Genomic DNA, 22,893 nt, shown 5'->3' with positions numbered 1-22,893 from the left:
AATATCATCAAAGATATGGGTTTTCTTAAGACAAGCTGAAATAGCTTTGAAGATCATAAACAGACTTCTGGAAGGTAAAGCCTACATGTAAATTATTGAGTCAGATTAAGATGCAGAATGTGAGCTAGCCCTAATTATTTCTGGTAGGAGGATGACAAATATAAGGGCAGAGATGAGTAAGAGTTCAGGGATCTATATTCTGCATGGGTTCTGGAATTTATTGCAATGGAATAAAGCCAAATTTTTAGGCAGCAGCTACTTCAGAATTCCAATACTTTTTTTTTTTTCTTTCCCCACTCAAAGGTGAATAACTTCAGGGAACTTTATCTTGAGTATGATGTTTAGTTATACTAAGTACTCCCTCACTTCATCTACAGAAAATCAGTTACACAGTTAAGGAATCTGTAGTCTAGCTCTAATGTATTTTTTTTAATTTCACAGGATTTTGCTTGCATTTGTCATGTTAAAACATTTAATGCTATAAATATTTAAAGGATCATTTGGAGGTGACACAACTAAGGTGAATAATGACTGTTGAGATTAGACTCTGACTAAATTGTTAGATACATGCTAAGAGAAGCACCAGGAAGCCTCTTACTTCAAGTGAACTGCTGGCAACCTCAGGCAGATTCAGAATCACAGCCAGCTATTTTAGGCACACTCCAATGCAGTTCTTCACGCAAGGCAAGTCTTATCCTCATGAAAGAAATCCTTTTGTCAAAGTTTCACCTGCGTACCGTCATCATAATTAAAAAAAGCTTTTAATAGGAATTTCTGAATTCCCCACTATTCAACACTAAACAATAGTTCCTTCCTCTTGTCAGGGGGGTTCTTAGGTGGCAAAAAATAATACTACCATACAGAAGAGCTGTATTAAGTAATTTAAGAAATTATTAAGAAATGTATTAAGAAATGAAAATTTCAAACCTATTGAGGAAGTATATGTTACCATATAAAATATTTACATCAACTTACTGTTTTTAAAGTTTTAACAAATAATTTTGACTCGTTATTTTTTTGTCCTCTAAACATTCCATGTTTTGGTAGAATTCATTTCACATAATGGTAAACCATTTATGGCTTTGCAATGAATGGCTTGAAACATTTTAATTTCATTGAGGCTTATCAGGCAGGAAAAAAAGTGCACAGAGGAGAAATAGTTTGGGGAAAACAGCTGGAATTGACAAAGGCAACAAGGGACAGACAGCTGGAATTGAGAATCCAAGACCTGATGATGAGTTGTTTTTAAAAAGCATCTTCTGCTTCGGCTCTGTAGGTAAAGATAGGGGCCTGGCCTTCTTACAGTGCCAGCCCTTACAGCGATGAGTACAGTTCATGTGCAGTTTACACGTGATTGTTGTCATCATCCACCCTCCTGCCCCGCAGGGCTGAAGGATTTTGCTGCTAGTTTACAATCCACTAAGGTCTCCATATAAACCAAGGTATTATCATTAAACATCCTGGATGGTTATGAAGTGCACACATTAAATGAGTCACAGAGAGAGAAATATTCAGAGTCTGTTTATGAAAGATTCTTGCAGAATTTTAGAACTAGAATTGAGACAGTTTTTTTTCAGTAAATTTGGAACACAGTCACAAAGTTTGGACTCTTCTCGCTTCCCAGACAACAAAGTTGTCTTGTCACAGCAACTACAAGGATGTGGAAATGCTGGTTCACAACAAAACCTACTAATAGTCTACTCTTAATTACATGACATGTTGGAAAGTGGAAACTACCTTTATTGCATCACGTGACAAGTTTAAAAAGGCCTAAACACCCTCTGCCAACAAACAGCCTTATGTCTGAACAGGAACATCATTAAAACTAGGAAAACAACTCACTTTCTACTTTACTGTGCAAAATCCCACTTGGTTTCCTTTAGCAGCAACACAACGGGCACTACTACCCAAGTGATACCTCTCCAGATTAATACAGGGAGCTATTCACAGTGTTAAAGGAAAAATGCTTCAGGCCACAGAGGAAACACAAATCATTTAAAGCTTCCTCTGCACAGGTAAAGGGAAAGAAACAGGAGGGAGGCTAGGAGAACTCCAAGTCAGTGCTTCATTGCTGTTTCTCAGTAGGCACTGTTACATCTGCCAGTTTGCAAGGGAAGTCTATATAGCAAAACAAGCTGGAAAAAAGGTTGCTAGAGACAGTAGGTTTGCTGCTTTGGGTAGGCTGCAGGCTTTTGTGTTGTAATTGCAGGCACAGAAATGTTCTGGTTTCCTTTTCTACTTGTTTTGGTCATTCCACAGTGCTCTATTGTAAAACCTCTGGCAGTTTGGTGCTGCACCGGTGCCAAGATTCGATAACTTATTTTAAAACTCTGGGTTATTTGGCTGTGTACTAGCAGCAGGATTTGATAACTCATGTCAAAGTAGCATGAAATAGTACCGGCTGGCCATTAGCATTTTCAAGGCGCCTATTGAACATTAAGCCTGGGAAAGGCTGCAGGTCACCCATGTGTTCTACTTTTGACAAATCTTCATGGGCTGTTTCTCTGAGATTGAGTTTATACTTTTATTTCCTCCTGTGGAAGCCTACTTATTTTTCATTGATTTCCATTAAAGTAAGAAGAGCACTGATCCAGAAATAGTTCATGAATTGCATTATCCAGTTTAATTAGAGTGAACAGAAAGTTTCTCCACAGACAAAAGAGTCAGCATTCAGCCTAAAATGCAACTTCGGATTGTAATGGCTGAGGCTGGCAATGAACTGAAGTCACAGCTACTGCCAATTACTCCTTCCACTCATTATGCAGTACATTCAGAATGATGCAACAGCATGTTCTCTCTTGTAATATTTAGTAATATATAGTAAATATGTCTGTTTAAATTTATTTCTCAATTCTAAACCATGTCAGAATCAGTCCAGTAATGATTTTGTTAGAATTGTTTACGTTTTCAGTCTTCTTCTATTTGTCTTAAAAATGTTTTGATATCAAGCCAATTAAACACCTGTAGTAACAAAGAGCTCATAACCTGCATACGCCATTATTACCTTGCTGCTACAATAGTTTTATGGACAGGATGTGAAATCTTTAAGTTTACTTATAAACCTGCACTTGGGAGAACATAAAGATCCACACCAGTTGAGAACTGTGCCAGGGAAGCTACAGGGAAAGGAGCCTGCAAGAAGCTTTCCCCAGCCATGTAAGCTTAAATTCTGTGACTGTAGCACGATGATACCCAAATAGTTTTAAGGGATGAAATGGTATCAGGTGGATACAGATGCCATACAATCAGTTCTCAGATTTTGACAATAAATCACAGTATCATAGTATGTTTGGGATTGGAAGGGGCCTCAAAAGATCATCTAGTCCAATCCCCCTGCTGGAGCAGGAACGCCTAGGTGAGGTCGCACAGGAACATGTCCAGGTGGGTTTTGAATGTCTCCAGCGAAGGAGAAATACCTTGTGCCTCATTCTCAGAATGGACACATGTGCAGAGAGGACAAGGTTCGATACAGCCAGGCCATTCTGGGAAATGTTATGGCAGAGTACATTGCAGAGTACACCCATCCAGGCCGTGAGCTGCCAGCTTCTCCAGGAGAATGCTGTGGGATATGGTGTCAAAGGCCTTACTGAAGTCTGAGTACACAACATCCGCAGCCTTTCCCTCATCCACTAAGCAGGTCACCTTGTCACAGAAAGAGATCAGGTTGGTCAAGCAGGAACTATCTTTCATAAACACATGTTGACTGAGCCTGAGGATGAGGTTGTCTTGTATGTGCCTCATGATGCCACTCAGGATGATCCGTTCCATGACCCTGCCCAGCACCGAGGTCACACTAACAGGTTTATAATTCCCTGAATCCTTCAGGCCCTTCTTGTAGATGGGCATCACATTTGCCAACTTGCAGTCAACTGGGACCTCCCCAGTTAGCCAGGACTGCTGATAAATAATTGAAAGTGGCTTGGTGAGCACCTCTGCCAGTTCCCTCAGCACCCTGGGGTGGATCCCATCTGGCCCCATAGACTTGTGCTTGTCTCAGTGGTGTAGTAGGTCACTGACAATTTCCCCTTGCATTATTTGGGTTTCATTCTCCTCCCCATCCCTGTCTTCTGGCTCAAGGGGTACCTTGAGCACAACTGGTCTTACTATTAAAGACTGAGGCAAAGGCGGCATTTAGTACCTCAGCCTTTTCCTCGGCCTCTGTCTCTGTGTTTCAACCCTGTATTTCATGAAACTATGTTTCATGTTTGTATGTTTCATGTATGAAACTATGTTTCATGTAGGGGTTTTGCTAGTGATAATTTTTTCTTTTACTTTGATAACACTTTCTTAATTTAGAAATAAATCTAGTTTTAAATCTTTTCAAACAGAAAAACATAGTTCATTTACATGATTGTCCTCCCTGTGAATTATATAATATACAGTGAGAATCTGCTGTGGGGGAAAACTATTCCCTCTTTTCCTTTGTGCACTGTATCTGTTTCTGCAGCAATAATTTAAAACTCCTAAATGTTGCTAATGAAGTCCTCTATTATTACAGTTCTGGGAAAGAGATATTTAAATACATAGCTTCTGAAATGTATGGCCTTGGGAAACGTTAAGAAGGTAGCACTGAATTCTCTGAATTAGCAGAAGCAGTATTAAAGGAGAATATTATACATGAATTCTGCATGTGGATTTTTTCTTCTTCTTCTTACTAAATTCTCCCAAGATAAAATTATTTTCTTAGATGTGGTGGGATTCTCATAAGCAGAAAGTTCTTCCAAATTAGCCAGTCTCTGCCATCACAAATATACCCTTGTCTTAGTTACTCAGTTGACATTTCTATTTCTTCTAGCATGGGACATGTAGATGCAGCGAGAATAAAGCAGATGTTTGAGCAGAGGTGTGTCTGACAGGCCCGTGTCCATGGCTCAGGTGCACACACCTGCTGGAGACAGGAACCTGAGCGCACTGCAGTGATGCTTGGAGAGGTGAAGGGCGCCGTATGGTCTGCACTAGAGCATCGTGGTTACATGCTGGTCAGAGTTAGGGGAACAAGTTGTTACTACAGAATCAGACAGGCAGTTCTTGATTTTCATTTGCCTCCTTTTATAGCATGTGGTACAGTCTCTTTTTCAGTCACTGAGCACTTTTACCAGGTAATATTCCTTGTATTCTAGATGGAGGACACTGACGTTGCACAATGCCTTTTGCTCTCTTCCACGTAAGGGTTTTCAAGGATTTCTGGGGTTTCAGTATTTAAGTTTGTAACTAAGTCTCTCTAGGAGGGAGATTTTTGTTGGATGGTGTACAGGCAGATGGAAAAAAAAAATAAAAGAGCAACTACTCGTGGGGATTACTCTTGACAATGTTATTTGGTAACTGTCTGAAGTCCAGGGAAAATTATTTTCTTTAGCTGGATGGTCCCATGAATAACAAGAATTAGGTATTCTTGCAGAATTCAGCACCTAGTTAAATGGAAATCAGATGTACCGTTCGATCCAGCATTGCACGTGGACCTAAACCTAATATTTTTCTCAGCTATTCCATTTTCTGTGCTCCATCATCATTGATTTCTTAATTTGACTCACTAAAGGGTGACTCTGCCCCTGTATTATGCACAGAGAAGTAACTTCTCGCAAAGAAAATGCCACAGACTGGTACAGTGATGGCATTTCTTGAGAAAAATCTTTGCAATTTTCTAGTTATATATAAACAATTTTATAAATTGCTTATATTTATTTTCCTTCAAAAAGTTTTCTCAGGGATGTCTGAATGTATTTCCACTTAATAATATTTCTACTTAATAATAAGTTGACATAATTTTCTATCAGGAAAAACTTGGTATAATGAGACATACCAATAAGCACAGTTATATTTTCCTTTCTTACATGTAGCCTTTCTGTGTAAGTGTTGGAGAATACACTTTTGAATTGTTAGTTTCACATCTTCAAAAATTTTGAAAGAAAAATAGCATTTATCACATTACAGTTTGAGTATGCACAGTACTCTAAGAACCAACTAGTGTATTTTTCTTACAAAAATACTACAAGATTTATAAGAGAATCTGAAGATACAGAAAGAAAACCTTACAGTGAAACAACAGAAGTCCCTTTGTCGGATTTCTCTGTGAATTGCAAATATATTGCACACAAACAGTGCAACTGGCCATCGCAAATTCCTATGTCATTCAAAAAATCATTCTAATACCAGTTACTAAGATCACCTTTGAAATATTATCTTGAAAAACTGAAGATCAAAGTTTATATCCCTGAAATATATGAAAGGATGAACAAATAAATATCTGTAATTGTGCTGTGGCTGCGGGGTTGCAGCTGTTGTCCTGGAAATGAACCTGAAAAATTCTTATTTTTTTTTCCCCCCAAATAGCCACCATTAGAAAGCCAATGTATTATAATCGATGATCTGATAGTTCTCCCACCTTTAGTATAATCGTTTTACAAGCTGAAACACACCATGTAATTGTCACACTTACTCAGCATTGTACAAAGCTACCATAGTAACTGACCGTTTCATTCTGGACAGAATACTCAATAGCATCTTCTCTTTACCAGACTTGCCAATCAGTTGTCTAAAGCTCCAGGAAAATACCAGCTGATAAAACAGATTCTGAGTGTGGAAATGCCTGACTGAATTTTAAAGTCTGTTTATTGCCAGTGAGAAACCCATATTATCTCATTCAACAGTAATGGACACTGGGCCTAGAGGGAGAGTACAGGTAGGAAAGAATTAACTCATCTGAATCCAATCAAGGATAGACACTCAATTTTTTCTTACATTAATTCTACTATACACATTCCATATCGCAACTATAATGGAAAATAAAGGAAAAACAAGATCAGGTAGTGTAAGGACTTCTAAATATAGAAAAGAGATAAAGTCTGTTTTACCTAATTGTTAAAGACACTGCTAAAAGATAATGATTAACCACTGCAGTGTGGTGAGAGCAATATAAAGTAGGTTAATCATGTGAAGCTCACGCAAGCCATGTTAGCCTCTAGTTAGTCTTTTCCCTGCGGTACAAACATAATTTGAATTTCAAAAAAGAGCTTAACAGAACATAGTTCTTTCTTTTCTGTTAAATAATGATTTGGAACATAAGCAAATCAACTTCACCTTTTCTGAGTTTCAGCCAACCTGAGCTAGTAGCCTAAAACTGGGTAGTGTGAATTAGCTCCAGCAAAGGCAATGCTAAAGCTCTCCCCAGGTTCTGAGCCCTCGGTCCAAGATACTAAGTACTTTGAAATTCTCATGCATATACATAATCTCTGCTAAATGAGAAAGCTTTTATGCTACGCTATGTTACCTGTATATGCTCTCCATTCCATAGGGATATAAATCTATACTACATCAGAGAAGTCAATACAGCTAATTTATACCATCTGAGCATCAGACACAAAAAATAGCTACAAAATGATTTCCCAATGTAATATTCATGGAGTTGAAAGGGAAATCTGAGAGGAAGAAATAATTCAAACCATTACTAAGTGTTTGGAAAAGCAGCATTTGTTTTCATGATTTTTCTTTTTTACTTCTAGATTTTAGAAGTTCCAAAACTCAGTTCTTCCTCTCACAATTGTTAATAAAATCTATTACTGTGGGACTGAGGAGCTGAAGTTTAGTGAGGAATAACAGACTACATTAAATTTAATTGATCTCAGGCAGCCATCAGGGAAATTCGTAACACAATGAGAATTGACCTTAAAAATACTGAGCTCTTGCATTCTATTTGTAGGATGGGTGACTCTTCCCTCTCAACTCTCCCTCCCCAGCGGTCTTTACTTTAGTTCTAGTTTAAAAGCACATTCATCATAAGGCGCTTTGGACTTCAAAGCTGGTGAACTGGCCACATATCTATGGCATACGTAACCCTGGAATTCTCAACATTCTCCATATTAGATTGTTTGCCCTGTTATCTAGAACACTGCCAGACCCAGACTAATGATGCTACCTTGTTGATTTACCTTGTTTGTTTTTTTTTTTCTTGTAGCTGCCCTATACTTTATCTTTGGAAATCAAAAGCAGACGTATATTTAAGACACAGACCTCCACAGCTGATTCTTTTCACACCTGTAATTTAGAGAAGATTAATTCTTTACCCTTTTTTAAGGAAAATGTAATTGCCATATATTCTCAAGAGCCCAAATTTGAGTTTTTCTATCTGATTTTGTGCTTCTTTCAAATCATGCTTTTTTAAAGGAAAGCAAGGTAGAAAATGAAACAAGCTAGTTTGGATTTTATGAATAAACATCCAAACCCCAGATTCTCAGCACACAGATAAAAATGAATTGTTTATACAATACTTCTAAAAGTAATATGGAAGCATGCATTTCTTTCTAGAAATTGAGTGATCAGGCCAATGATTTAAGTTTTCTAAGAAAGATACATTAAGCTAGATTCATTTATGTAAAGTCATTGAAAAGCTTCACGTTGGAAGATGCATCTTTGGTAAACCAATGTAAAATTATGACAGCTAACCAGAAAACAGGCATGATTTATTTTCTGTTTCCTGTTTACGTACCTGCACACATTGCAACTCTCTCATTCTTCCTTATAATAGTTGAGAATCACAGAGTCTGGAATGTATTTCTTACCATTGCACAAATTAAGGAAGTCCCATGGTCTCCATTTTATAGAAGAGAGAGAAGCCCAGAAGCCACATGAGGAACCTGAGTTTCCCTGAGTCCTGCTCACTGGCCTCATCTGTTCTAGTCCGCACCTAATGGCTGACCCATATCTCTGTCACTCTGAGATGGCAAACTCCTTTTGAAAATGTATCTACCTACTTAGGCAGTACTATTAGGTGACATGGAAACATTATGTTTCTGCTTATTATTTTCACTGATATAACTTACTTTCCAAATAAGGTGGAACTTTTAAAAATAGTTTTACCATAACCTGAATCTGTGCATTTTTAAAAACAGTTCTGCTAAAAAAAATTATTGATCAGATTAGTCCTGTGTATCATTAGGGTGACAAGAGTTTCTATAGGCAAGAATCTCTTAATTAAATTGAGAGGGTATGACCTTGGTTTGGAATTAACTTCTTCACAATCTTTTGGCCTTCCAGAACAGAACAGGGTTTGGTGGCCTCTGAAGTGTGCATGAAGGCTTGGGTTAAGCTCTTAGCCTTCTGCCCATCACATCTATTTGCTCTTTCCTATCCTGCACCATTGTAAAACAATTCTCATTTACTACGCACCACAGTAAAGATCAGAAGCATTGAGTGTGACAAGTTTTACTGGCAGACAGGCCAGTGCCTGTGCCAGGAGGAGGGCTGGAGGCAAGAGAACAGCAGAAGTGGAAGAGTGTAAGATTATTCACGTGCTGTGGTTCTGACTCAAACAAATCACATCTGCCAAAGATGAAGTGTCTGACTCAGTTTTCTGAGCCTTTCTACCTTGTTAATTTGGTCAGCCAGCAACTTAATGATCCTGCTAAACTTACTTTCAAAGCCCTGTCTTGGCTGTGCGACCCACAGGAAGAGCAGGCAGAGAGAAGAATCAAAGCACTGCTCTTTCCTCCCTTCACACTCTCCAAACTCGGTTTGCACCTCCACTTCCCCTCCCTGTAACTTTCCCGACGGTATTCCTCTGTTCATCTCTTCCTCTTGGCACACTTCATGATTTCTCTTGTGTCACCAGGGAGAGGGGATACTTTGTGTAAGGAGAGTAAAATCAGAAGCAGAGAGATCTCAAAAGTACCTTCAGGACAGGTTGTGGAAGTTTGGCGGATGCATCATGTAGGAGATACCAGGACCCAGGACTAGAGGCACCAGGAAAGAGGGAGACTGAGGTTCAGCTCACCTTTGCAAAGTTCATCGAACTCAAAACCACACACCACAAATGGCAGCAAACTGGTCATGCAGGCACAGTTAACTTTGTACAAGCTACTGATTCGCATTTTACATACTTGGTTATACATGGCCTGTTCAGTCTTCATCAGTGGAGGTATCTGATATTTGTTCATGGATGCTGGATTATCTGAGCTTTTATTATTTTATCCACAGGTTTGTTCTACTTAAATCACAATATAACTAGCTTCCAAAATATACGTCTTCAGAAAGCACAGTGAGGGCATAAAATAGATACTAAATAAAATGTTATTAACTGCATGCAAAATGAAAAAAAAGAAAATCATACCAAGCAGCACATGAGGGTGGTCATAGTTGTAAAGGGGGAAAAAATCACATCATTATTTAAGACACAGAGATTAACTATTTGGAATTCCTACCAGCAAGCAAGTAGATTAGTAGTAGACAACTAGATTTGTAACAGATATTGGTATTTCTGAAATACTTGGCAATAATTAACATAAGATGAGAAAAGACATTTCAAAATAAAATAGAATCAAGAAAGGACTTTTTTGAAAAGCATAAGTCAGCATAATGAGCTAAATAAAACCCTCTTAATGTAACAGTAATTTCGAATCTACTTTAAAAGTGGCAGAAATATTGAGTGATACATTTGAGGTAGTTTTGCAGCTAACAATTGATCTGCCATACATATGAACAATATTGAGGGCAAAAGAAAATTTAGCCTGTTACACTACATTGTAATTAGCAGATTAATTAAATATAATAAGAGCTGTATTAAAGACCAAGAAATTTCCCATCTCAAGCGGCCAACTACTACGATCAGTTTTCACATCAAACAACAGTATTTCTGGAGCACAGATTAGCATCAGGATGGAATCAATAATGTGGCAATGGTGAAAAGAGGCACAGAATCAGTCCTCCTTTTCCTGAAAGGGATTATGAAAGGAGTAAATAAAACATGGAAAGTATAAGCATATATAATTGTTCAATTGAGTTAAAATAAGTTAAAAAGATTAAAAATAAGTAAGTACGTTTTTTCAGTCAACAAAGTATCAGATGTTATTTATTCTTTCATCTGGAAACGGGAGACCAGTTGGTTGGATGTCAGCTCTTGAAAAAAATCATTATGTGAAAGTTAAAATGCCCACTGGAAAATTATAGTTCAATTAAGCGTAGTCTGCACGGACCAGTCAGAGAAGGTCAGACTTTACTGACATGCAGGAGCACTGTGAAGGTGTCACTGCCACGACTGATTAAAGGAATTCAGTAGATTTATGATACCCTGATTTGACAACACCCTGCCCTCAGAAACTAAGGTCTGTAGGACAGTGTTAGGACATGGGGTAATTGAGACTGCTAGTTAAAAAAAGACATGGAAAAAATGCACTTGAAAGCTTGTTTGTTCAAGTTGGTTTGGGAGGAATCATGTAGGTCTAAATCAAAGTTCTGGTACACCCATATTATTTGGTTTGGGACAAGGATACTAATTCTTTCCTTTTAAATTGCAACTGAATTTCAAGGTGATCACATTATCTAGATTAATCAGTAGACGACAATCAAAGTTTAGTCTATCCGAAAGTAACCCCCTATAAAGGATATGGCATGCACACCTTGTGTAGCAGGGCTATTCAGAAATGAGAAGGTGTGAAAAAGCACTGAGCAGAGCCCGTCTGTGTCGGTCAAGGCAACAATCTCTCATATGACCAAAATTGTGAAACAGAATGCACACATGGATTTGTTTCTGTTATTTAAGACACTTAATAGGGCCCAACTAGGCAACCACTTATTATGGGAAAATAATGTTGCTTTGTCCCATGCCAAAACCTAAGATCCTTAGCAAGGGATTTTTTTTTGACAAACTCAACTGTAAATTAACTGATGTATACCTACATTAAGCAGCTTTTGTAATGTCTGCCTGGAAGATATAACAATGTAAAATTAGTTTTCATAAAGTCTATCAGTGCCTTCTACGGAACAAAAACTGCCTATGCAACTATCAGGCTACTTGATACAACTTAGAAGAGCAGATGTAGTACAGAATTTCAAGAACTGTTGATACCAGAGAAGGTGTCATCTATGAAATGCAGCAAGTTTTCAGAGTAATTGCTGAAGAGTTCTATCAGATCAGCACTAGAAGTACTTTTAAGATTTCCCTGTTACGGAAACCTGAGTTACCACTGAAGTATATAAGTCACATAAAAAAGAAAACTGATTTTTTTCCTAGATGAGATTTGAGACAATATAAAGAAGTAATCAGAAGTATGAAAAAGACTGTCAAAGTCAAACTGGGCGAGAGAATCAGAAATTATGAGTTCAAGAAATGAGTTTGAAACTAGGATAATGGATAGCTAAAGGTCAGATAATACATACAAATCCACAATGATGGGACAGTATCATGAGATTCCTAGAATCAATTAAAACTTCCACATGTTTTTTTCTGAGCTTTTATTTCCCCTTGTTCTGGCCTGAAGGGCAATTTTTTTCCTTCCTTTATGAAAAGCATTTTCTAGAAGGGAGACAGTCTGCATCTTCTGGTTCATTTCTTAAGAGATGCGCTGGTCCTTGGCGCTTTCAGCCCCGCTGTATGAACTGCACACACAGGGATCCTTCCTCCAGAGCCTGACACGCTTTACTTCACAGCATGTAACGTATAAACACTTGTCAGTACCCTGAACGTCTCTGAAAACTGAGATTTCCAGATGGCAAAGAAACTCATCTGACTTGGTGAGTGAGACAGTGTTGTAGAAGCTAAAGGAACTAGAGCAGATGGAGTGACACCCCTATCTGATTATTTCTGAGCAACAGGAAAGGTGTAGTTCAGGTATGAGCAAGCACTCCAGCTTATTATCATTTTAACCAAGCCATTTTTATGTGAGGTTTTAAAACAGAACCAAGTTACCATGGAAACTGATTGAAGCAGAGACTTACTGTAAATTCTTTTCTAGACAAGGATAACAAGACTGACAGGTGGGCTGTAAAAGGAAAATGAGTGCAATATAGAGTTAGGCATGATGGTCTGTTTTCTCTTCCTAAAAGTGTGTCTTTTATAGCTCTGCTTTATCTCTGCTGTTTCCTACGGTGATATATTGAACATATTTTAAAACAAGCTCCCACTCAAATGAACCTTTTATTTTGTCATAATCCTATTTGCAAGGGGATGTACGTGCTGTGGAGAAAAGAGCTGAAGGGCAGGGCACTCCACTTATTTTCCCAAATTATTGTGTCTTGCCAGAATCATCAGGGGGGAAGAGCCATCACTCAGGAAATGCATTTGCATAAAGTGCCCTTTGCTGCCAATGTTTATATTTTACTCCTAAAATATGCTCTAGGTACATTTACACCATAGCACAGTGCTCTCCTTGTACAATTATTAAAGAAGATAACAAGAGAATCAAGTATTTTTAGTGAAGAAATACCCCTTTTCCCTTTCTCCAGAATTTTGAAAACATACCTATTTGCTGCAATCCTATTCAAAGTCAAAACCATTTGGCTCTGTAAATATCTTTCTTAGTCTGATGGATGATGATAAGAATAACAGAGATTAGAGTACACAGCCCTCACAATATGGTGCCAGAGATTTAAGAATGGATATTGGCAGAGAATGAACAACAGCAGAGGATGGACCTTTTCCATTTGGAATAGTTAGCTGTCAGCACTGGAAAACATTTCAGCCTATGAATATGCAACATCTTTTTAAATCTGTGGTGGATCCTTCTACCTGCTGTGCTTAATTTCAGAATCTTGTCTTATCATTAGAGAAAAATAGTTCTCTTTTCCAATATAATTTGCTACAAAAAGAAAGGTAGAAGAAGGGAAGATTACTTGAACTCATCCTGATACTTTTCTAGCCTGAAGTTTCTGCATCTTGGTTCCAGCTCCCAGCTGGAGCTGTGTTTGTACATGCCCTCCTGACATAAGCCAGAAAGCAATTTTCCTCGGGATTTTAAGAGATTTGCTGTCATCAACAATCGTAGTTGGTCCCAGTGCACTAGAGTCATGATAGTCACCTATTCCAGCATGTTTGCCTTACAGCTAAAAGTAATGGCAACAGCTGGTTTTGTTGTCAAAAGTAAATGCACTTCTCACCTTCAGGCTGCGCCTTCCTCAGCACTGGGGGGTGGGGACATGACAGATGGTTCCTGCTAACTAATCATAGAAAACATGGTATTTGGTGTATGGCATGAATTTCCAGGCAAATAAGAATGCTTTTCATTTCATATCCTCCCTGTGAAAAGCTGGACACCTTAATAAAATGTGGCATGCTCTAAGGAAACACATATTACATGTTAAAGTGAATGAAGATGTGACTAATCGCAGAACACTGCAATAAATAATGCACAATCTGTCACTTGTCATAAGTGAATTTTGATGACTGTGTTGACTGTATGTAAAGCTTTTTGGCAGTGAGACAAAGGAAAACATGGAGCCAAATTCTGGTTTTTTTTAGGCTATGTTCATCTTTGATTCAGGGCCCTGTCCACCACAGCCCAGGCTCAGTGGCTGCAAGGCTTGTGCATCCTTGAGTTTGTCAAGGACGGCATGCTTTAAAGGGTACGACCGTTTCTGTCATTTAAAGGAAGCCATTTCAAGTATTTCAATGCTTTTTGTCTTCATTCTGACACACCTACTGGAAAAGGGCCAACAAATACTGCTGTGGTCTTCCCCAAGAAAATAAGTTCCCCATGAATGTAGAAATTATTTTAAAGATATGCTCTTAATTGTAGAAAAGACAGTTTAATTCAATTGTAATTCCTTGACACCATTATATGTTGCCAATTTTTAATTATTTTTCATAGGCAGTTGTATGACAAAAATATGTCTCATTTCAAATAATCTCGATAAATTCCCTATTCAGGTGTTTATAACTATCATGGACTTAATTAAGGAAGCCAGAGGATTAGAAATGAGAATGTTGGGAATAGCTAAGTTCATAAAACAGAACAACACAATTTTAATTTACAAACTCTTGCCTTAAGGCATGATTATTCAAAAGCAAAGGTAGAGAAAAGATGCATAAGAGATGGAGGAAGCATTGTTAGGAACTGGGGAAAAGCCAGCAAAAGCTGGGGAAAGAAAGAAAAGAACAAACAAACAAGCAAAACAAACCACAAAAACAAACCAACCAACCAATTAAACAAGCCAAAAAAACCCCAAAGAATGATAAAACAGAAAAGGTAACAGACTCAACCTCCTTAAAATTGCAGTTTTAGAAAATTGCCACTTAACATATAAGGATAATTCTTGTAAGCCTGATCAGAATTCTGTGAAAATCTTTCATTTACCCACATGTAACTCATTGATATTTCTCAATGCAGGTTTATCAATATACAGTCCACAGTGGTTTCATGTGTGACAAGGAGGCAAGCGAAGAGCGGAGAGCAGCAGTAGATATGACACAGATAAGCAAGAAAGAAAAGTTAAGGACAAAAAGACAGAGCAGTTTCTAAAAACTCAGGTAAGGAATTCAGGTGATTCTGTATAAAGTATAAATTGTACAAAGAATCATATCAAATAGTTTCTGCTTATCTTGCCCTTCCAAGCAGTTTCTGAGAATTGCTGCTGTATGTGTCTATGGACATATGTATAAACACACACATACCGTACTTACACCCACTCACACAATGAACACCCTTTTTGAGAAGAATTGTCGTTACCCTCAGTGAAAATATTTACTATGCTGCTATTTGACATTTCTTTTAATAAAATCCATTTTCTGTATTTCATTTTAAGTAAAACATTGTTACTATTTCCTACAAAAAAGTAAACAAGTAATATTTTTACAAAGGAGTAAAAGAAAGTTGTGGTATGCGTGTTACTGTTCTGTCTCAGGACATCAGTTCAGAGTTCTCAAACCTTACAATATCTTATCCTAGTACTGATCTCTCGGGGCATTACACGTGCACTGCAGAAAAGCAATGTGCTTTACGACCTACCTCTCCCATCCTACACCAGTGACGAGTGGAAAGTTCATTTACAGCTTAAGCACACTGCTAGTTCATAAGCCTGACTGAAGAGGAGTAAGAATGTGTTTATCAAGGAGCAAAGCTGGAGGAAGAGCGAGCAACAATTCATCCTTTGCTCCTCTGCTTTGCAGAAAACTTGCTGTACCACTTGTAATGATGTGGTGGGACCACTAAATGTGGTGGAGAGTGTACATTCTCTACAGCCTACAACGAACTGGGAAGCTGAGCTCACTCCATGTTACATGACGCAGTTGTTCATGACAGAAACAGTAACTTCATAGATGGACTTACTTTTAGAATAGACCGAAATCACATTTTTGCCACAAGCATAAGATGGAAAGAAATACTCATAACTAAACATTACACATCCATCATCTGCCTAATCATCTGCTTAATCCTTACCTCTCCCTTGCACTCACAGAACTAAAGCTAACATGAGATGCTGGTAACCCAACGTATGTCAGCTGGCAAGAAACGGTTACTTACTGGGTTTTGCATTGCTGAGTAACATCGTCAGCTTATCGCATCCATTTAGTACATCCACAAAACAGAATTCCCTTTAGAGTTTAGCCTTGCAGAAGTGCTTTAACCCGTTCCACAAAATGCCTATTTTATGTTTAACTTTCATAGAACAGCATCTAATGCTTCCAGACAGCATACGTCAGATGACTGACTCCAAACCTATGGAAATTCAGTACTGAAATAAGACATTCTATGAATTCCCAGGAGCTCTACAGAAATTAAAAACAAAAAAAATAATTCCGCAGTCAAGCCTCTCAAACTACATAAAACTCATTATTACTGTTACATCATATTGATTATATGCTGCACAATTCACGATAATGCAGTATTGTGTTGATGCTAATTTTTTGCAGTTAGGTGAGATTTCCACACGCTGAGACATTCCGCCTATTCCTTTGTATGTTGTTGATTCTTGCAAAATGAAAGCTGCTGCATTTATGTTAAAAAAGGCTCAGAGTATCAGCAAGGATGCTTCTAAAGGGAGAAGCATCATAACACAGCTAGAGTTTCTCTAGGACATGCAATATTAATCAGTTACAAACTTGGGAATGCCATACTGTAAAACCTAAAGATAAAAGACGCTGTGTGGTGTTTGCATTTGTACTGATTCCATCTGCCATACTGCATGTTATTATTTTGTATTACCTTGGGGAGCGCGCTAAACGTGAAAGAACAGAACATGCTCAAGGTATATAGAATAATAAACACAAATTGTATAGTTCTTAATTATAGCAATAAGGTCTGTAACTGAAATGGAGATGGAACTAAATACGAGAGTCGAATGTGTGCTATACTGCTCTGCTGCTACTGGAGAGTAATAAACTCCTATCAGGAATATTTAAACAGGAAGAAATTGCCAGTCACCTTATGTAAAAGCCTACAAACAACCTCAAAGCGGGTAGACCCAAAAGTCAGCAAATGCTGTGTGCAATACTACACACATTACCGTAATACCATTTTACATTAAAAGCACAGTTTTACACCAAGTAGGCTGGAGAAAAATCAGTAATCTCTAAAACTGGAGTCCATATGCACAGCTAGAACAAAATACTCAAATGAATAATTAGAATAATGAAGGGAGAGAGTATTTGCTGAAAACAATTAACGTAAAACAATCCTAAATGAACTGTGTCAATCTGGTATGAGGATAAGTGAGTTGCTTACAGGGCCTAGGAAAGCCCAAACCAAACAGCATCTCCAAATTTAAAAAGGTTTTCCTTCTACAGTATATCAGATTTCACAAGCAGATTGCTATGAATGTGCCCAAAACTGAGCGAAGCTTTCAGGAAACCAGGTGCAATGACAAACTCCTTTGTATCCCACGTGGCAGTATTTGCCTGCAAATGCAATTCTTCCCAAGCCAGTGAATTCCGGTTCAGCCCTCCTGCCCTGCAGTGCTGTCTTTGGAGGTGTAGTCTGACTGGAGCGAAATCCAACCAAGGTCAGATCAGTCTTCAGGAGCTATTATTCAGCCACTACTTAAATTTTGAATTACAAATTTTGTGATCCAAATAATGGAAATGTACAGGCTTGCTAGTTTTTGGAATAGTTTGGCTCTAAACACCATAGTCCATTAGATGAGGCATTACAAGATGCGTTACGGGAACAGAGTATTTTAAAATTATTCACGCAAATTGTGCAATACTTTAGATGACATCTTCAAAGCTATCATCTATGTAATTGTTCAGTTCGAGCAGCCAAAAAGTTGAAGAACCTTCCCTTTAGCCAGATCTTCAGCAGGAATAAATCAGAAAAATTCTAGTAACTCAGTATTTCTTATTATAAGTTATGAATTTTGCTTCCCTGTTAGCTTTTACTGGGCATTAGCAAGATAACATAATCTTTTTTTTTTTTTAATAAGTCATTCAAGTGTCTCAATGTCATTTAAAAATAACACAACCTCACAGTAAAACGAATAGAGGATCGTGGCTGTATGGCCCCGGTGGGCTTTGCCCTCCTTGCCCTCACCACCAAAACGCAGTGGGTACAGGTGACCAGTCTCAAGGTTTGACACTGCACTGGGTCAAATTTGTAAATACTTGCAGACCAGTGATGGCAGGAAGGGCTGAACTGCAATTGCTCTGCAAATTATTCCATCCATTTCTCAGCTGATGTTAACACCAACTCATGACACATTTTGCCCTGTATTATCAAAGTCTATGAGGTTTTCACACATTTCAGTCTAATGGCACTTATGCTTATTCCACACATAATCTTCTGTTCCAGCCATAAAAAAGGCTGATGCAGAAATGACTGATGTCACTAAATGAGGGTTGTTATTCAGTGAGAGTGAAGAAGAGGGAGGGAAAAGCCAGTTCTTGCTATTGTACTCAAGAGTGTTCTTCCCTTTTAAGTTAGCAGGAATCTTGAATACATGTTAACTGACAGCTCAAGTTTAAAGACTCCATGTTATAAAGATACTTGCTGAATTAGCAAACATTTGCCTATTATTATCTTCTTTAGAGAAAATCCGTGTATAATTACAAGACAGAGTTATATTTGTATATTTTTTTCCTTCTAAGAATGCATTCAAATTCCATAGTAATGAAAGATAACTACTGTTTGACAGAATTAGTGCTTACCTTACGTTAATAAATTGAGAATTTTCAACTACATTTGTATACTTTGATTTCTGTTATTCTGATAAACTCTTACCTTGACAACAAGCATAAATGAATGCATTATTTCAAGACAAATTTTCAGTGCAGCGATTTTAAATTGGTAATGGGAAAGAACTTTTTAAAAAATACTCAGGAATTTCTTCTGAAAATATAACAAATTTTACTTAAATATCAGAAATTGAATATCAGTATGAATTATTCAACCTAAAATCTTATCATAACATGGTAATTATTACTACTGTTATTTTTGATAAATTTACAAACTATGGAAGTTTCACATTAACTCAGGAAAACATTAAGAAAGTAATAACAGAAGTTTAGAAGTTGAATTCAAGGAAAGAATAATGCTCCAAAGTTTTCTCATGACAGACAAAGTTTTTTCTGCTAGTTCAATTCGTTTAGGTAGTTAATGTTTATGATTAATTGATCATGACAGTATTATAGTATAAAATTGATTATATTAGCTGTGTACTCTTTCATAGTGTTCAATTAGTTTAAGAAAACGCAGAGAGGCCAAAAATTTGCTATGCTTCAGAGGAAGAACGTTCAATTACATTTAGCAGGAAGACCACAAGTCAAGTATTTTTATCTAACCACAGTTTTTAAATAACCAAGGGGTGAACAGTGACAATATCTTAAGAGGATTTTAGAGAGGACAGAATCTTAAAGACATGACCTATTTAAGTAGTACATTGTGCATTATAAAACCATACTGTCAGCTACGCACCCTCATTTTAGTGAAAATGCAGTGTTTAAAAATTTGGAACATTGGTTGTATAAATTGTAATAATAAAATTGTTAGTGTGGTTGACCTCTGACTTTAACTTCCAAAAGCGCTAATATACTCAATTTTATAAATACACCTCTACCTGAAAACTTGAAAAACAAGCAATTGCCCTGTGCTTTGGAGATGCCTAAGACTTCGTGAAATACCATTTTGTATCTATGTTAGGGCTATTTTGATACGCATTCAACTGTCAATTCTCATATGCTTCTTCCATAAAGATACTCTGCTGGATATATGCAGAATAATATGAACAGATGTTATTCCCGCTCTGTTGATTCATGTTAGAGAACTTTTATCTTTGATGGATTATGAAGAGTGGATGAAACCGTAAGTGAACAACAGAGTATAGTAAATAAAATATTTAGGATTTCACTGCTTCTTCTAAATGAAGTTATTGACAGCAGATTATAGATCGGTGCTTCTACACTAATCTAAATTTAAGTCTTTTTATGCCATGAAAAGCTGACAGACTCTCAAGGTAAATGACTGGCAAAGTCTCATATTCTGATCGCCCAGCATCATCTGTATTTGCTGTACTCCAGAAGAAACTTCAATATCATTTGAGAGTTAGGACCACAATATGCCCTGAATAGTCCAACAATGTTATTTGCATTACAATATCAGGAATTTTGAGGGGTGTAGTAAGTGGATCCCATTTGCAAGTGTGGCTTTGTAACTGTGATACATTGCACATTTGGCCAGTCCAATTGCTAGTAAAGTACTGAACAGTTTCCTCTCCTTTTGTTCACAAAGATGTACATGTAAGTGTTTTGTAGGTTCAACAAAAACACCAACTAAACAAACAAAAACAATCACAAAAACAACAACAACCAAAAAACCAAACCACACAATTATCTGAAGCAAATAAATGGATCTGAAAAAAGAACAAGATTAAAAGTATAGAACAATGTGTTCTGAGCGAGTTCATTTTATTTGAGTGCTCAGGTACCCCAATGAAGGCTCTGCCACCCTTATTTACACCCTTTTCTCCAAAGCCACTTCATCTCCTACTCAAGCCTGCATCCTAAGAGTAACATTAAGTACTTTCCTGGAACACACTAGTGAACTACATGCTCAGAGGGTCTCTGTAATTCCTTATTTTTAAAGCCATGTGACTGCAATAACATCATGCTAACAAGTCATACTATAAATTGTACATAACTGTATAGAAATAAACCATGCAAATTGTCTAAGTCTCCATCAAAATGGAATAAAGTGGGAGAGCTTTTTTTAAACTGGAAAATACAAGTCTGAACATTGTGATTAGAATTAAAATAGTCTTTTATAATTCCTTGCTTACCTCACCAAAGGACCATCTGATTTCTTTGAAGTGCATTAAAACATAAGAGGTATAAATTCCTTTTTGCTTTTTAGAATACTATTGAATTTTTTTGACATCACAGATGACAGTAAATGTGATTAATGGCTGCTGATAATTGGAGTTTCATTCCAGTGGTTATTGCTTGTCAGTAACAATTAATAGCTCCACAAACCCCCATTCATTTCACAATATTAAAGAATGATTGCCTGTGGGAATTATCCTAAACTAGCACTTTCAATTAGATTTTGAATTTTATAGTATATTGACTAACAGTTTATGGTTTTATAATAGCAGTGATGGTTTATTGTTGTATAGTAATCGCTCTAATTACATGTATGTTTATCTGGAGAATTACAATTTTTATAGTCGTTGTATTAAAAATAGTCAACTGCATGTTACCATTTCCTTAAAAGTATAGAGATTTTTGGTCTTTATCAGTAAAGATGATTTTGAATGTCAGTTACATAGGTTTTGTACCAGTATCTGATAGGTACGATGCAATCAAGCACCAGCAGATACAGCATTTGGCACAGTCACCCAGTCCCAAGTCTGGCCTGTAGATTAGATATAAGGGAGTAACCGTCTCATCTGGTCATTGCCAGAACTGTAGGAAGGGAGGAGGGAAAATCTTCAATAAAAGGAAAGATACGGATTTTGGAGAGTCACTAAGAAGAATCCTCACCTTTGGCCTTTTCTCCAGTAAATAAATTTCCATAGTCAGAAGGAAAAACATAAAGAAAACACAGGAAGGGAGAAGGAATCAAGGACTGGCACGGAGGAGCACACAGGGGAGAGGGAAAGGCTTGTGTGAGATAAAGCAAGATAAAGCTGATTGAAAACACATCACCTGAATCGGGACAAAGCAGTGCATAGAGTTCGATGTGAAAGGGTAGAGTTATTTTATGTGACACAGAAGTTAATAGAGCAAATTTTTAAGTTCCCTTAACTGAGAAACTTGCAGGCTCTGAAGTTTAACATGCTTATAAGATAAATCTTGAAAATGTTAAGTATACTAATATTTCCCTCAAGATGACAGTGCATTTCTAACACTGACATCTATATTACCAGGATCTGAGTAACAGATCATCTAATAAAGTTCAAGAAAGTGGAAAAGGAAACAACGTGGAGAGTTTATAAAGTTAATTTCTTGATTAGCAAGGCACATATTGGTTTCACTTGCATAAGTGCTTTTTCCTAGTGCTCTACTTGACTTCATTTTTTTGGTGCAGAGAATAAAATTTCTATGAGAATACTCTAAATAAATGTTTCTTCTGCTTTGTCTTTTATTTCAATATGCACCTAAAATTTACTGATAATTTTGATTATTTCTCTAATTGAATCTTAGACAAATTATCATAGAATCATAGAATAGTTTGTGTTGGAAGGGACCTTCAAAGCTTAGCTAGTCCAACCGCCTGCCATGAGCAGGGACATCTTCAACCAGATCAGGCTGCTCAGAGCCCCGTCCAGCCTGGTCTGGGATGTCTCCAAGGATGGGGCATCTGCCACCTCTCTGAGCAACCTGGCTCAGTGTTTCACCACCCTCATTGTAAAATATTTCTTCCTCATGTCTGGCCTGAAGCTCCCCTTTCTCAGTTTAAAACCATCTCTACTTGTTCTGTCACAACAGGCCCTGCTAAAATGTCTATCCCCATCTTTCTTACAGGCTTCTTTTAAGTACTAAAAGGCCACAATAAGGTTTCCCCAGAGCCTTCTCTTCTCTGAGCTGAACAACGCCAACTCTCTCAGCCTTTCCTTACAGGAGATGTTCAGCCCTCTGATCATTTCGGTGGCTCCTCCGGCCCCTCTCCAACAGGTCCATGTCTGTCCTGTACTGAGGGCCCCAGAGCTGAACACAGGACTCCAGGTGGGGTCTCACCAGAGCATAGTAAGGTGGCAAAT

At 37.5% G+C, this 22,893-nt stretch overlaps 1 protein-coding gene across 5 annotated transcripts in view; it reads left to right on the top strand.

Annotated features, from left to right (window-relative positions):
- Nucleotides 1-22,893, top strand: part of B3GALT1 (beta-1,3-galactosyltransferase 1) — a 194,315-nt gene that overhangs the window by 73,233 nt on the left and 98,189 nt on the right. For 4 of the 5 annotated variants that reach the window (XR_014184496.1, XR_014184497.1, XM_082057159.1 and 1 more), the window contains one exon: nucleotides 15,093-15,232. The exons of the other annotated variant lie outside the window; for it this stretch is intronic. The gene's annotated coding sequence lies outside the window, so the exon portion shown is untranslated. The remainder of the gene's footprint in view (nucleotides 1-15,092; nucleotides 15,233-22,893) is intronic. 5 annotated transcript variants of the gene reach the window in all.

The sequence above is a fragment of the Streptopelia decaocto genome, assembly GCF_964273445.1.
Source record: "Streptopelia decaocto genome assembly, chromosome: 6".
NCBI classification, from domain to species: Eukaryota; Metazoa; Chordata; class Aves; order Columbiformes; family Columbidae; genus Streptopelia; species Streptopelia decaocto.
Note: the sequence above shows the minus strand (reverse complement) of the source record. Positions and strands in the feature narration are given on the sequence as shown.